The 14,431-nt window shown below is 43.8% G+C and overlaps 1 protein-coding gene across 3 annotated transcripts in view; it reads left to right on the forward strand.

Moving 5' to 3' along the window:
* The window catches only part of XKR9 (XK related 9), a 47,060-nt gene that overhangs the window by 6,156 nt on the left and 26,473 nt on the right, over positions 1 to 14,431 (forward strand). For 2 of the 3 annotated variants that reach the window (XM_036998200.2, XM_036998202.2), the window contains exon 1: positions 5,392 to 5,894. The exons of the other annotated variant lie outside the window; for it this stretch is intronic. The gene's annotated coding sequence lies outside the window, so the exon portion shown is untranslated. Of the gene's footprint in view, positions 1 to 5,391; positions 5,895 to 14,431 lie in introns of those variants that run through there. 3 annotated transcript variants of the gene reach the window in all.

Consider the following 14,431-nt stretch of genomic DNA (forward strand, 5'->3'; position numbering starts at 1 on the left):
AGAGACAGAGTGCCTGTGAGGCTGTGGGGACTGTGGGTTGGCTGCTTCTCACAGTATTAAAAAAGTCTACAGAAGAGGAGGAACTGTTCCTGAAAAAGACCCTATAAATGGAGGCACAAGAGCAGGAGCTGCAAACCTCTGTGGATTCCTTGAAGATGGAAATGGCATTGATGCTAGAGGAGGCAGCACAAGAACACCAGCAGCGAGGTGCCATTGAAGAGGTAAAATATTCCTTGCAGAAGGAGATGGCAGTGCTGCCAGGTTCTCTTAAAGAGGAAAAGGCCATCAACGAACAAGACGAACTCCTGAGGGAAGCACAGGCAGAGGTGGCATGAGAACTCCAGCTGTGAAGCATTGAGGTGAAGGTAAGAGAGCTGCTGAAGAATGAACTAGCATTGCTGTGAGGCACAGTAGAAAGGTATAGTTTGTAGCCAAGGATCACTCACGGGAGGGGAGAAAAAGTGCCATCAACCCCTGAAATGGACAACCTGGGGAAAGATGAAGGGGTGGTGCTGGAGGCACAGAACCCTCTTATACTGAAAGGACACCAAGTAGTTGTAAATTAAATAAAGATCCAGCAGCTGAAAGCTCCCCAAAGAGAGGAGCAGCCTCCTCCCCAGGTCATGGAGCACTCTATGGTTCGCCCCTATACTCAGGCTGAGCTGGTGGATTTGGGCTCCTGGTTTAGGCAGAAGCCCTCGGAGTCAATATCAGCTTGGCTCCTGCATCTGTGGGACTTAGGGGTGAATGAAATTGTTCTGTCAGGATCAGAGATGGGAAAGCTGGCTTCCCTGACAGTGCAGCCTGCCTTGAGGCAGTGATTACAAAATGCACATCAGACCCCAGGGAGTCACTTGCTCCTCAGTTGGCTTATGGCTGCACTTCATGCTGTGTGGCCCAATTAGGGTGATCTATGATCCTCCCTTTTAATGGCAGATGTATGCTGAGCTCCAACAGGTGTTATGAGAGCTAGGCATAAGAAATGTCATCTATAGTCCAGAGAATTATGGCCCAGGTGAAGATATTTTCCATACTGGGATGAGAAATATTGTGCTTCAAATGGCTCCCACATCCCTCCTTGGGTGTCTAGTGGCCATTCTTTAACCTTACTTAGGGCATCCCATAAGCAAAATGACATGTACAGTAGCGGACGTAGAAGAGACTGAAGCAATGGGCTCCCGGAGAGAAATGAGGTCTGCTACTCACAAGAAGAATTTAAGGGGCCCCAGGAAGGTAACGCAGACCCAGATGTGGGTTGATTTAATATGGGCAGGAGAAGATGGAAGGAAATTAGATGGGAAGTCAAACTGGGTTTTACCAGAGCTATGGCAACAACTGAAACCCAAGCAGCAGTTCCAGCCATTATGATCAAAGAGGCAGAGATCAGAGACAGACCCACAAATCTGGCCTCTGTGTTTGCAAGACTTCCTGCTGGAGAGTGAGCTAACTTCACTGGATCCCATAGAGGAAGATGACTGAGGAATACGGTTTGATGAGGGGAAGGTCAAGATATCTGCCATGAGGGACCAGGGGGAGAACAGAGGCCACATGTTGAAATAGCTGTCCATTAGTCCCCAGTGAACATACAACGTTTCCTGGGCTTGGTGGACACGGGCTGAATGTTTACTGATTCAAGGTAACCCTGAGCAGTTCCCTGGGACCCCCACTATCATAGATGGATAAGGGCGTAAGGATATCAGAGTGAAACAAGTTCAAATCCCTTTGGGAATAGTACATCTACCCACAAAAGATTATACTGTGTATATATCTCCTATCCCTGAGTATATTTTGGGGATTGATATCCTGCAGGGTCTATGGTTGCAGACCACTGCAGGTGAGTTCAGACTGAGAGTATGTGTGGTGAAGGCAGTTCTGAGGGGACATGCTAGGCACCCACCCATAGTTTTGTCTGTTCCTTGCTGGGTGACTAATACAAACAATACAAACTGCCAGGATGGCATAGGAGATTGGAGAAACTCAAGGAGCTGGAAAAGGTGGGTATTATAAAGCCCACCCATAGTCCTTTCAAGTCCCCAGTGTGGCCAGTAAAAAAGCCAGATGGCTCCTGGAGTATGACTGGATTACAGAGAAATGAATAAAGTCAGACCCCCTATGCATTCTGCTGTCCCCTCTACTGCAGGTCTGATGGATACCATCAGCCATGAACTAGGAACATACCATTACATGGTAGATCTTGCTAATGCCTTCTTTTCCATTGCCGGTTTGGGCAGAATTGCAGGCCATGTGGCTTGTGATCAGCCAGGAGCCCTCCCCTCTAGTTGTCTGCACTGACAGCTGGGCTGCCTTTCAGGGCTGGACCCTGTGGCTACCAATCAAGTACCATGACAACTGGCTCACCGACCCCTTCGGGGACAAGAATTGTAGTAAGACTTATGGGCCTGTGGTGAGACTAAAATAATTACAGTATACCCTGTGACAGGTCATTTGCCACTGGCATCCCCAGGAAATGATGAAGCAGATAAATTGGCCCAGATATGTTGGTTAGAAGGAAAGCCTGCCTCTGATGTAGCCAAATGGTTACATCAGTGTTTGTTGCATGCAGGACAAAAGACAATGTGGGCTGTAGCCCATTGGTGGGGCTTGCCTTTGACCTTTGAAGAAGTTAGTAGAGCCTGGCAGGAGTGTGTCATGTGCTCCAAAAGGGACTTACACTGAGTTCCACAGCAACATGGGACAATAGCTAAGGGGCCTATACCCCTTGTCACATGTCAGATAGACTATATTGGGCCTCTACCTGTGTCAGAAGGATATCGGTATGCTATGACTTGTGTGGACACAGATACTGGTCTTCTGGTTGCTTTCCTACCTGTTGTGCAGACCAGCAGATGACCAAAAGAGGCCTGGAGAATCTCTTTGCTGCCAATGGTCAACCACAGGTAATTGAGACTGATCAGGGCACCCATTTTACTGGACATACACACCAAGAATAGGTGTGACAGCTCGGAATCAAATGTAAGTTTCCTGTGCCACACAATCCTACCACAGCAGGCATGATAGAGAGGCACAATGGCTTGTTAAAATCTGGACTAAAGTCAGATATCAGTAGTCTGCGAGGATGGTCAGTCTGCTTATGGACCGTGCTATGGAGTTTGAATGAGAGACCTCAAAAGGGAGCCCTGAGCCCTGTAAGCATGTTAACAAATATGGCTGCCTCCCCTGTACAAGTGCAAGTACAAACCAAGGAAGAATCACTGAAGCCAAGGTTCAGCCACCAGAATAATATCTTGCTGCCAGCACCAATTGCACTGAACCCTGGGGATTCCACTGAGTAGTCGCGGCCTTTGAACTTTTGACACATTGATTAATGATGGCTGGCTCTCCTGGCACCTTGGGGACAAGGCCTGGAAGCTGGCCTCCTGTGTATTCCTGGAATAACAGCAGAGTGGCTGTCAAAGATCACAGTAGTATATCCTGAATGGCCAGAAGGTAGGAGCATCTTACCGGCGAGTTCTGTTTTATCATTATGGCCAGTGCATGCACCTCCAATAGCACTATATATAGACCCTTCAGTAACCCCCACGGGGAAAGGAGTAAAAGTGTGGTATACTAGACCTGGAAGGGAACCCCTTTCCTGCTACAGTCCTATCACAGGACCACTCTCTTGCATGCATCCTATCTGATGGAGAAGATTTGCCTATCTTGGTGTCACTAAAACTTGTGTCTTTTCACCCCTAAGGTCTTTGTGGATTGGGAACTTCCTCTGGCTTGAGGATTATTATAATTTTTGTTATTAGCAACCTCCTTTGGCTTGAGGATTATTATAATTTTTGTTACCTGTATCAAAATCTTGTTGTATCTTAATTGTTGTTATTATCTCTAAGTTGTTGTTATCCACTGTTGTTGTTTAGGAATCTGTTTATGGTGCTCCATCTTTCTCGCACAGGGACCATTCTGGAAGATTGGAAGTGTGTAGATTGTAAGGCAAGAATCCTGGAGGGGTGGAGTGTTGGGAAGTTAGGGTTCCTATTGCCAGGATCCTGACTGAACTTAAACCACCTGATGATGTAACTGGCCTGTTGCTAGGCTACCACTCCACACCTTCAGGCAATAAGCTATTATTGCACTACATAGAGAGCTTGGCCCAGTGCTCTGGGCAGGGGCAGAGACACTAGTGTTCGACCTACCGCTGGGAGAATGAGCTGGGTAATAAACCCTTTCACCCCAAAGAATGTTTTGCTGTCAATTTCTTTGGTAACATTGAATCCATAGCAAACTTGGCCGGGGCTGAAACCCATTGGCAAGACAGTGTGACAAATGTCTTTGCTTTTGTCTCATAGTGGTACTTTTAATTGAAAAGGGTTTTTAAAACCTTTGCTTAAATAGTCACGTAGCTTATCCCCTTTGCAATGGGATGGCAAGCAATATACCCTTTAAAAAAATGCTTGGAGTAATTATCAAAATTCCCAATGTCAAAGGTTTTCAACTCACCAGTATTTATTAGTGGCCATTAATTAATGCCTTTCCAAGTAGGAATCTACCTTCATTTTCCTTTTTAAAAATTCTCTACTGGAAACAGTGAACCTGTGAGAAGAGGGTTGAACAGTAATTTATGGGACTTGTGTACAACTCCTGCTCCCAGGGATTGTTATCCTTTAGCTTTTCCTTTTGAATTAAAATTTCCCTTGTGCCTTCCATCTCAATTTCATTTAATCCATTGCCAAGCTATTCATTTAGCAAATGAAGGAATGGGAACAACAAAAACCAAATGGACCCACCTAAAAATTAAGTGGCTTGAGTGGAGTCATACAGTGAGACATGAAACACTGGAAGAGCAGTAATAGAGGGTGGGTAGTGAACTTAGTTTAGATTAGTTGAAATTGAGGTAATTGTGAGATATCTTGATAAAGTAATCTATAGACAGCTGTGTATATGGATTGAGCTCAAAAGAGAGAGCCAGGATACAGATGCAAAATTGAGTCCTTGTGAATATATTTTAGCATGCAACTTGAAGTTTAAATTCTTCTCCCAGAAGTAAGACCAAAGATTTTTACATTCTGTTCAGTTACATTTACAACCATTTATCATCTGTCTACAACATGCAAAGTATTGTTGTAGACATGTGAGGGGGGGTGTTAAAAATGATAGTTGGCTTTCTAGAGGCTTATAACCAGCAAGGAGACCTTCATGATCTTAATTTAAAGCACATGTGGTAAATCCTGGACAAGATGTACAGCTAAAGTGATGGGATTGCAAGGAGGAACGGGGTAATCAAATTGATTGGGACTATATGGGAAAGGATATAGGTGGTGGGTTTTGAGTTGATGTCTTAAAGGGTTGATAGAACTTCATTGGGTAGATGTAGGTAGAAGGGCATTCTAGACAGTAAATAACCTCAGCAAAGGCTTAAAAATGAAGAAATGTAGTATTTATATTGGGAACAGAAACCCAACAATCATATGTTCTTGGGGCATGGGTTTGAGAAGGTATACAGTTTGAAAGAGTAGGCAGGGCTCAGTTAATGATACTTTGTAAATTTTTTGTATCAGAGTATTTAGAATTCAGGAATATCCCCTTTCAAACATGACTTGTTGCCCACTTGAATATGCTGTGATGTGAATTGTATTTCTTAACAATTTAATTGATAATTACAGTAGAAACTTATAACCCACTCAGTCTATGAAAGGAGCCTTCTTCCAATGCGATAGTTGCAAAAGATTGTACTATAGTCACAATTATATAGACTATGTAATCAGTAGGTAGAAAATCCCTCATATGACTAACAGGTGATTTCAGTTTCATATTAGTATTCGATCTTAAAGGTTTACACGCCCTTTAAGTATACTTGCTTTCAGTGAAGAAGAAATAAAAGATTCCCGGGATGGAGATTTTCCAGAAGGGACTTTGAGTCAAAGAAGGCTTTTTATATATGACAGGTAAGTCTGTATTTTATGTTTGTTAAACTTGTTGACAAGTGAAAGTTTGCTAGATTTTACTTCAAACGTCTGCAAAGAGATCATGTACAGTGGGCAAAGGTTATGTATTTTGGCTGGCAGCCAGGTAGCCACAATGCAGGGTTGACCTCTGAACAAATTGGATTAAAACTGTCCTATTAGGTAGGTGGCACAAATTCTCTCTGAAACCAAATGTTGTAGAAATCATTGTTTCTCCTGAGGTGGAGAAATAATGGATCACTGTTGGAACAGTGATGACTCTAGGATAGAGGTAAACTATCCTTCACAGATGTTTTACAATGACATGGTTACTGAAAGAGCTGCAGGCCTTCTTTATGAGAACAGCTATGTATATTACCTTGCTGTGTAGTTTTCTTTCTAGTTGGCATTGTGTTCTGCCTGATAAAATTATGAATACAGTTGACATATCAGATTACTCTATTGAGCCTGATGTTCTGCCAATAATGCAGTTTCTAAGTTTCTTAGGAATTGTTTTTCTCATTTTTTAAAACCTGACCCCAAACTGCTACTGTTTTCCTTATCCACTCCAGGTAAAGGAGGCTCTCTTTGTGAGGAGAGCAATTAAGAAATGTACACACAGAGTGTGGTTAGATATTACAGTAATTTTAAGGACATTATCTACATTAAAACCAGTTTTCTCACTAGAGATACCTTATATAGCCAACATCTCTAAGCTTCAGTTTTCTGATATGTAAATTTGGCCAATAATACCCTTCTCATAGGGATCTGTGAGGATTTAATGAAATAATGTATGTAAAACACTAGACACACAGTACACACAATAGCAGCTATTATTACTATCTATTCTTCCAGTATATATGCAGCTTTTTCTCCCTAGATATTAAAGCTTAAGAGATTACATTTTTTAGAATGATTTTAGAACAGGACCTGGATATACATTAAACACATCCAATATAATCATGCTAGGAATCTCCCAATATTTGTGAAACTTTTGTTTCTGGAGAACATACTTAAAATATAGTACATTAGACTTTCAAACTAGCTATTCCTTCCATCTGGAAAGCTTTTGATAGGATATCCATGTGGCTAATTTCGTACTTAAATGCCACCTTCTCAGGCCTGCCCTGACTGTTTAATTAAAATTGCAGCCCCTGATGTGCCTGCCTCTATTCCAAATCCTCATCTCCCTTAATGTGCTTTGTTTTTCCCACAGCACTATCACCTTCTAATATAAAGTTAATTTGCTTATTACTTTATTGGTAATTGACTGTCTCTGCTCGGATGTTTCACAAGGGCAGGAATTTTTGCCTCTTTTATCATTTAATATATCCCAAGAGCCTAAAACAGCAGATGGTAGGTTCTAAATAAATATTTAATTAGTTCAACTGAACAGAACCTTCTGATTAAACCTCATCCTCTTGAACTCCATGCTTATGTTGTACATGATATCTTCCATTTTAAGCTTAGAAGCTTACTGCAGGGAAATTCATGGCCTGTTAGGTTGGAAGACTCAGATTTAAAATTACTTTTTCAATAATGTTGCCTGCAACATTCTTGGCAGGGAAAGTATTTATAATGAATTTTTTTTCTCTTTTTTTTTTTTAAGAGCAAAATACATTTTAATATTCTGAAGTCTTTTAAACAAAATACTTGTAAGTGGTAAAATGATAAGAACACCAGAAGTATTAGTTTGTGTGTGATTTTAGTAACACTTTCCCTTCATGGTTTTTAAAGTAATAGATGCTCCTTATAGAACATATAGGGTGTTAGTTAGTCTACTGGGATCACCATAACAGAATACCACAGACTGGGTGACTTGAACAACAGAAGTCCATTTTCTCACAGTTCTGGAGATGGGAAGTCCAATATCAAGGTGCCAACAGGGTTGGTTTCTGGTGAGTCATCTCTTTGGGCTGCAGATGGCTGCTTTCTCACTGTATCCTCACATAGACTTTCCTCTGTGTGTGAGGGGATTGGATGTCAGGGAGACAGATCTCCGGTATCTCTTCCTCTCATAAGGACACCAGTCCTATGGGATTAGGGCCCAACCTTATGACTTCTTTGGCCTTAATTGCCTCCTTAAAGGCCTATCTCTAAATACAGTTATATTATGAGTAAGTACTTTAGCATTTGAATTTGGGGTTGGGAAACAATACAGTCCATACATATAGAAAAGATGGAGGAAGAAAAAAAATTCATTTGTAATGCTGTTAATTCCCTATATGAAGTCACTATTAAAATTTTTGTATTTCTCCAGTCACATTTCCTTTGAATTTTCAAAGCATTAAGATGATACTATAGTATTTTTTCACTTAATATTCTTCAAACAAAAGTCAAAGATTGCAAACTCAGATGCTTACAGGGATCAGGCAGGCAGGCAAGGTTAAATAATGATAACTAATATTTATTGACCCCAGTGTGCCAAGTATTTTATTCTAGAGGTTTATATATATTATATATATTATCTTTTTGACCTTCACAGCAACTCTATGAGGTATATTCCATTATTATCTCCATGTTTCAGGTGAATAAAATAAGTCATAGGTGGGTAAAAGAACATACATAAGGATGTCTTGCCAATGGGTTACAGCCCTGGGCAAGTTCACTATGGATTCAATGTGACCAAAGAAATTGACAGCAAAACATTCTTTGGAGTGAAAGAGTTTATTACCCAGCTCATTCTTCCAGCAGTAGGTCGAACACTAGTGTCTCTGCCTCCGCCCAGAGCACTGGGCCAAGCTCTCTATGTAGTGCAATAATAGCTTATTGCCTAAAGGTGTGGAGTGGTAGCCTAGCAACAGGCCAGTTACATCATCAGGTGGTTTAAGTTCAGTAAGGATCCTGGCAATAGGAACCCTAACTTCCCAACACTCCACCTCTCCAGGATTCTTGCCTTACAATCTACACACTTCCAATCTTCCAGAATGGTCCCTGTGCGAGAAAGATGGAGCACCATAAACAGATTCCTAAACAACAACAGTGGATAACAACAACTTAGAGATAATAACAACAATTAAGATACAACAAGATTTTGATACAGGTAACAAAAATTATAATAATCCTCAAGCCAAAGGAGGTTGCTAATAACAAAAATTATAATAATCCTCAAGCCAGAGGAAGTTCCCAATCCACAAAGACCTTAGGGGTGAAAAGACACATGTTTTAGTGACACCAAGATAGGCAAATCTTCTCCATCAGATAGGATGCATGCAAGAGAGTGGTCCTGTGATAGGACTGTAGCAGGAAGGGGGTTCCCTTCCAGGTCTAGTATACCACACTTTTACTCCTTTCCCCATGGGGGTTACTGAAGGATCTATATATAGTGCTATTGGAGGTGCATGCACTGGTCATAATGATAGAACAAAACTCGCTGGTAAGATGCTCTTACTTTCTGGCTGTTCAGGATATATTACTGTTGTCTTTGGTGGCCACTCTGCTGTTATTCTAGGAATACACCTTGTCCCCAAGGTGCCAGGAGAGCCAGCCATCATTAATCCATGTGTCAAAAGTTCCAAGGCCGCGTCCACTCAGTGGAATCCACGGGGTTCAGTGCAAATGGTGCTGGCAGCAAGATGATATTCTGGTGGCCGAACCTCGGCTTCAGTGATTCTTCCTTGGTTTGTACTTGTACTTTTACAGGGAAGGCAGCCATATTTGCTAACATGTCTATAGGGCTCAGGGCTCCCTTTTGAGGTCTCTCATTCAAACTCCATAGCACGGTCCATAAGCGGACTGACCATCCTCGCAGATATTGGTATCTGACTTTAGTCCAGATTTTAACAAGCTATTGTGCCACTCTAACATGCCTGCTGTGGTAGGATTGTATGGCACATGAAACTTCCATTTGATTCATTCCGAGCTGTCGCACCTATTCTTGGAGTGTATGACCAGTAAAATGGGTGCCCTGATCAGTCTCAATTACCTGTGGTTGACCATTGGCAGCAAAGAGATTCTCCAGGCTTCTTTTGGTCATCTGCTGGTCTGCACAACAGGTAGGAAAGCAACCAGAAGACCAGTATCTGTGTCCACACAAGTCATAGCATACCGATATCCTTCTGACACAGGTAGAGGCCCAATATAGTCTATCTGACACCTGACGAGGGGTATAGGCCTCTTAGCTATTGTCCCATGTTGCTGTGGAACTCGGTGTAAGTTCCTTTTGGAGCACACAACACACTCCTGCCAGGCTCTACTAACTTCTTCAAAGGTCAAAGGCAAGCCCCACCAATGGGCTACAGCCCACATTGTCTTTTGCCCTGCATGCAACAAACACTGATGTAACCATTTGGCTACATCAGAGGTAGGCTTTCCTTCTAACCAACGTATCTGGGCCAATTTATCTGCTTCATCATTTCCTGGGGATGCCAGTGGCAAATGACCTGTCACAGGGTATACTGTAATTATTTTAGTCTCACCACAGGCCCATAAGTCTTACTACAATTCTTGTCCCCGAAGGGGTCGGTGAGCCAGTTGTCATGGTACTTGATTGGTAGCCACAGGGTCCAGCCCTGAAAAGCAGCCCAGCTGTCAGTGCAGACAGCTAGAGGGGAGGGCTCCTGGCTGATCACAAGCCATATGGCCCACAACTGTGCCCATTGGCTGCTCTTCCCCTCACCATCTTCCATTCATATTGTCTCAGTCTTAGGATGGAAAGGTATGGCCCTCCATTTTGGGGGCTGCCCACAACTGGAGCCGCCTTTGTACCGTGCATTTTTGTGTATAGGGGCTCTTTCCTGCCATTAGGGACTCTCCTCTACTAACGGTTAATAGGCAAGTTCTTCCTGCTTTTCACTAGTATATGTCACCAGCCCCAATAAGCACTGCAGTTCTTCAATCAAGGGGCTAATAGGGCACTATGCTGCTGTAGGTAAGCACCACACTTGGCTAGTGTGGATGTTTGTGCCACACCACTCCTTGGCTTTTGGGTCCAGTCTTGTACCCACCCCAAGATGGATAGGTGGTTATTACCTTTATTTGAGCCATTCCAGTGATGCCTTCTGTAGCCTGGAAGGCATGATACACAGCAGCCAGTTGTTTTTCTATCAAAGTGTATCATGCTTCTATCCCTTTCCAGAGCTGTGACCAGAATCCAATAGGTTGGCAAGTTTGTTCAAGTCGCTGCTAGAGACCCCAGCCATAACTGTGTTCAGTCACATGAACATCCAGCGTACAGGGCTTACATGGCCTTGACTGCCATTTTGCTGTCTCATCCCAGTCCCACCTGAGACCCTTTTGTACCAACTGGTATAAGGGCTTCAGAATTTGTGCCAAGTATGGGATAAACACTGTCTAGTAGCCTAGAAGACCCAGAAACTCCTGTAGCAATGTTACAGTTGTAGGGGTAGGAAAGGCCTGGACTTTATCTATAACTGCTTCTGGTATAACTTTGGTTTTACCCAACAAGACGACATCCAAGAATTTGACAGATGCAGCAGGTCCCTGAACCCTGTTGCAGCAGTCTGTGTGCTGCACCATCTAGCTCTGAAAGAGAATCAAACATGAGAATGACATCATCAATATAATGGTACAGTGCACCAGTGGCGGTTTCTCCCGTATAGCCAAGCCCTGGGTTGAAGTCCATGACAGATGGTGGGACTGTGGAGGTATCCCTGTGGGAGGTTGGTGAAAGTCCATTGTCATCCTTTCCACATGAAGGCAAACTGTTCCTGACTTTCCTGCTCAATGTCAGTGGAAAAGAAGGCATTAGCAAGGTCTACCATGTAATGTTCCTAGTTCATGGCTGACGGTATCTTGAGGCCTGCAGTAGAGGCGACAGCCGCATGCTCAGGGGGTATGACTTCATTCATTTCTCTGTAATCCAGTCATACACCAGGAGCAGTCTGGCTTTTTTACTGGCCACACTGGGGACTTGAAAGGACTATGGGTGGGCTTTATAATACCCACCTTTTCCAGCTCCTTGAGTTTCTCCGATCTCCTTATGCCGTCCAGGCAGTTTGTATTGTTTGTATTAGTCACCTGCCAAGGCACAGGCAAAGCTATGAGTGGGTACCTAGCATGTCCCCTCAGAACTGCCTTCACCACAGATACTCTCAGTCTGAACTCACCTGCAGTGGTCTGCAACCATAGACCCTGCAGGATATCAATCCCCAAAATATACTCAGGGATAGGAGATATATACATGGTAAACTCTTTTGGGGTAGATGAACTATTCCCAAAGGGATTTGGGCTTGTTTCACTGTAATAGCCTTACGCCTGTATCCATCTATGATAGTGGGGGTCCTAGGGAAACCGCTCAGCGTTACCTTGAATCAGTGAACATTCAGCCCCTGTGTCCACCAAGCCCAGGACACGTTGTATGTTCACTGGGGACCAATGGACAGCAATTTCAACATGTGGCCTCCATTTCCCCCCTGGTCCCTTAGGGCAGATACCTTGACCTTCCCCTCAGTCAAACCATGTTTCCAGGCTTCATCCTGTGTGGGTTCAAGTGAGATTGGCTTGCTCTTCAGCAGGAAGTCTTGCAAACACACAGACCAGACTTGTGGCTCTGTCTCTGACCTCTCCCTCTTTGGTCTTAATGGCTGAAACTGCTGCTCTGGTTTCAGCTGCTGCTATAGCTCTAGTGAGATCTTATTTGACTTACCATCTAATATCCTTCCATCTTCTTTGGCCTGTATTAAATCAAACCACATTGGGGTCCTCATAACCTTCATGGGGCCCTTTAAATTCTTCTTGTGAGTAGCAGATCTTATTTTTTCTGAGTTCTCATTCCTTCAGCCTTTCCTGAGTCTGCTACTGTATGTGTCACCTTGCTTATGGAATGCCCTAGGTGAGGGTAAAGAATGGCCACTAGACACCCAAAGAGGGATATGGGAACTATTTGAAGCACAATATTTCTCATTCTAGTATTGAAAATATCTTCATCTGGGCCATAATTCTCTGGACTATAGATGGTATTTCTTATGCCTAGGTCTCAAACACCTGTTGGAGGTCAGCGTACATCTGCTATCTAACAGGAGAGGATGGTAGATTACCTGGATTGGGTCATAAGGCAATCAAGGAGGGAGTAACTCCCTGGGGTCTGATGTGCATTTTACTTGTCTGGGAATTGCTTAATCCCTCCTTCATATTTAAATGATAATTGTGCTGGATACAGTATCCTTGGTTCAAGGCCCTTCTGTTTCATTGCATTAAATATATCATGCCATTCTCTTCTGGCCTGTAAGGTTTCTGTTGAGAAGTCTGATGATAGCCTGATGGGTTTTCCTTTGTAGGTGACCTTTTTACTCTCTCTGGCTGCCTTTAATACTCTGTCCCTGTCCTTGATCTTTGCCATTTTAATTATTATCTGTCTTGGTGTTGACCTCTTTGGATCCCGTCTCTCGGGAGTTCTGTGTGCCTCTGTAGTCTGAGCAACTATTCCCTCCCTCCCCCCACCCCCCCACCCCCAGTTTGGGGAAGTTCTCAGCAATTATTTCTTCAAAGACACTTTCTATCTCTTTTTCTCTCTCTTCTTCCTCTGGTACCCCTATAATGCGGATATTGTTGATGATGTGCATTTTGTAAATGCTGCCTCAAGGCGGGCTGCACTGTCAGGGAAGCCAGCTTTCCCATCTGTGATCCCAACAGAACAATTTCATCCTCTCCTAAGTCCCACAGATGTAGGAGCCAAGCTGATATTGACTCCAAGGGCTTCTGCCTAAACCAGGAGCCCAAATCCACCAGCTCAGTCTGAGTATAGAGGCGGAGCATAGAGGGCTCCACAACCTGGGGAGGAGGCTGCTCTTCTCTTTGGGGAACTTTCAGCTGCTGTGTCTTCATTTTCTTTACAACTACTGGGCATGCTTTCAATACAGCAGAGGCCAGTGTCTCCTGCACCACCCCTTCATCCTTCTGCAGTTCCTCCATTTCTGGGGCTGTTGGCTCCTTTCTCTCCCCTTCCCCGAGTGCCTCCTCTACAGCAACCTTTACCTTTTCTACTCTGTCTCACAGCAGTGGTAGCTCAGTCTTCTGAAGCTCTCTTACCTTCACCTCAATGCTTCACAGCTGGAGTTCTCATGCCACCTCCGCCTGTGCTTCCCTCAGGAGTTCGCCTTTTTCCTTGATGGCCTTTTCCTCCTTCAGCGTACCTGGCAGCACTGCCCTCTCATTCTGTAAGGAATGTTTTATGTCTTCAATGGCACCTTGCTGCAAGTGTTCTCCTGCTGCCTCCTCTAGCATCAATGCCATTTCCTTTCAGGGAATCCACAGAAGTTTGCAGCTTGCATTCTCATGCTGCCATTTCTTGTGTCTTTTTCAGGAGCATGTCCTTCTCTTCTGTAGACTTTTTTAATACTGTGAGAACCCGCCAACCCACAGTCCCTACTGCCTCATGGGCACTCTGTCTCTCAAACGACCTACTTTCTATACCAAGGGCTATCCCTTCTGCCTCAGTTGTCACCTCCACTTGCCTCCAGTCTTGGGGTGGGGCCTAGTCCTCTAGGAGGCAAGCCACCTCAGACCATATACCCGTTGGGGATTGATCCATTGCCTCCCCATTCACAGGGGCAGCCTGCTGAAGGACCCCTCCCATAAGG

This window comes from Manis javanica, chromosome 2 (assembly GCF_040802235.1).
Source record: "Manis javanica isolate MJ-LG chromosome 2, MJ_LKY, whole genome shotgun sequence".
Lineage (NCBI taxonomy): Eukaryota > Metazoa > Chordata > Mammalia > Pholidota > Manidae > Manis > Manis javanica.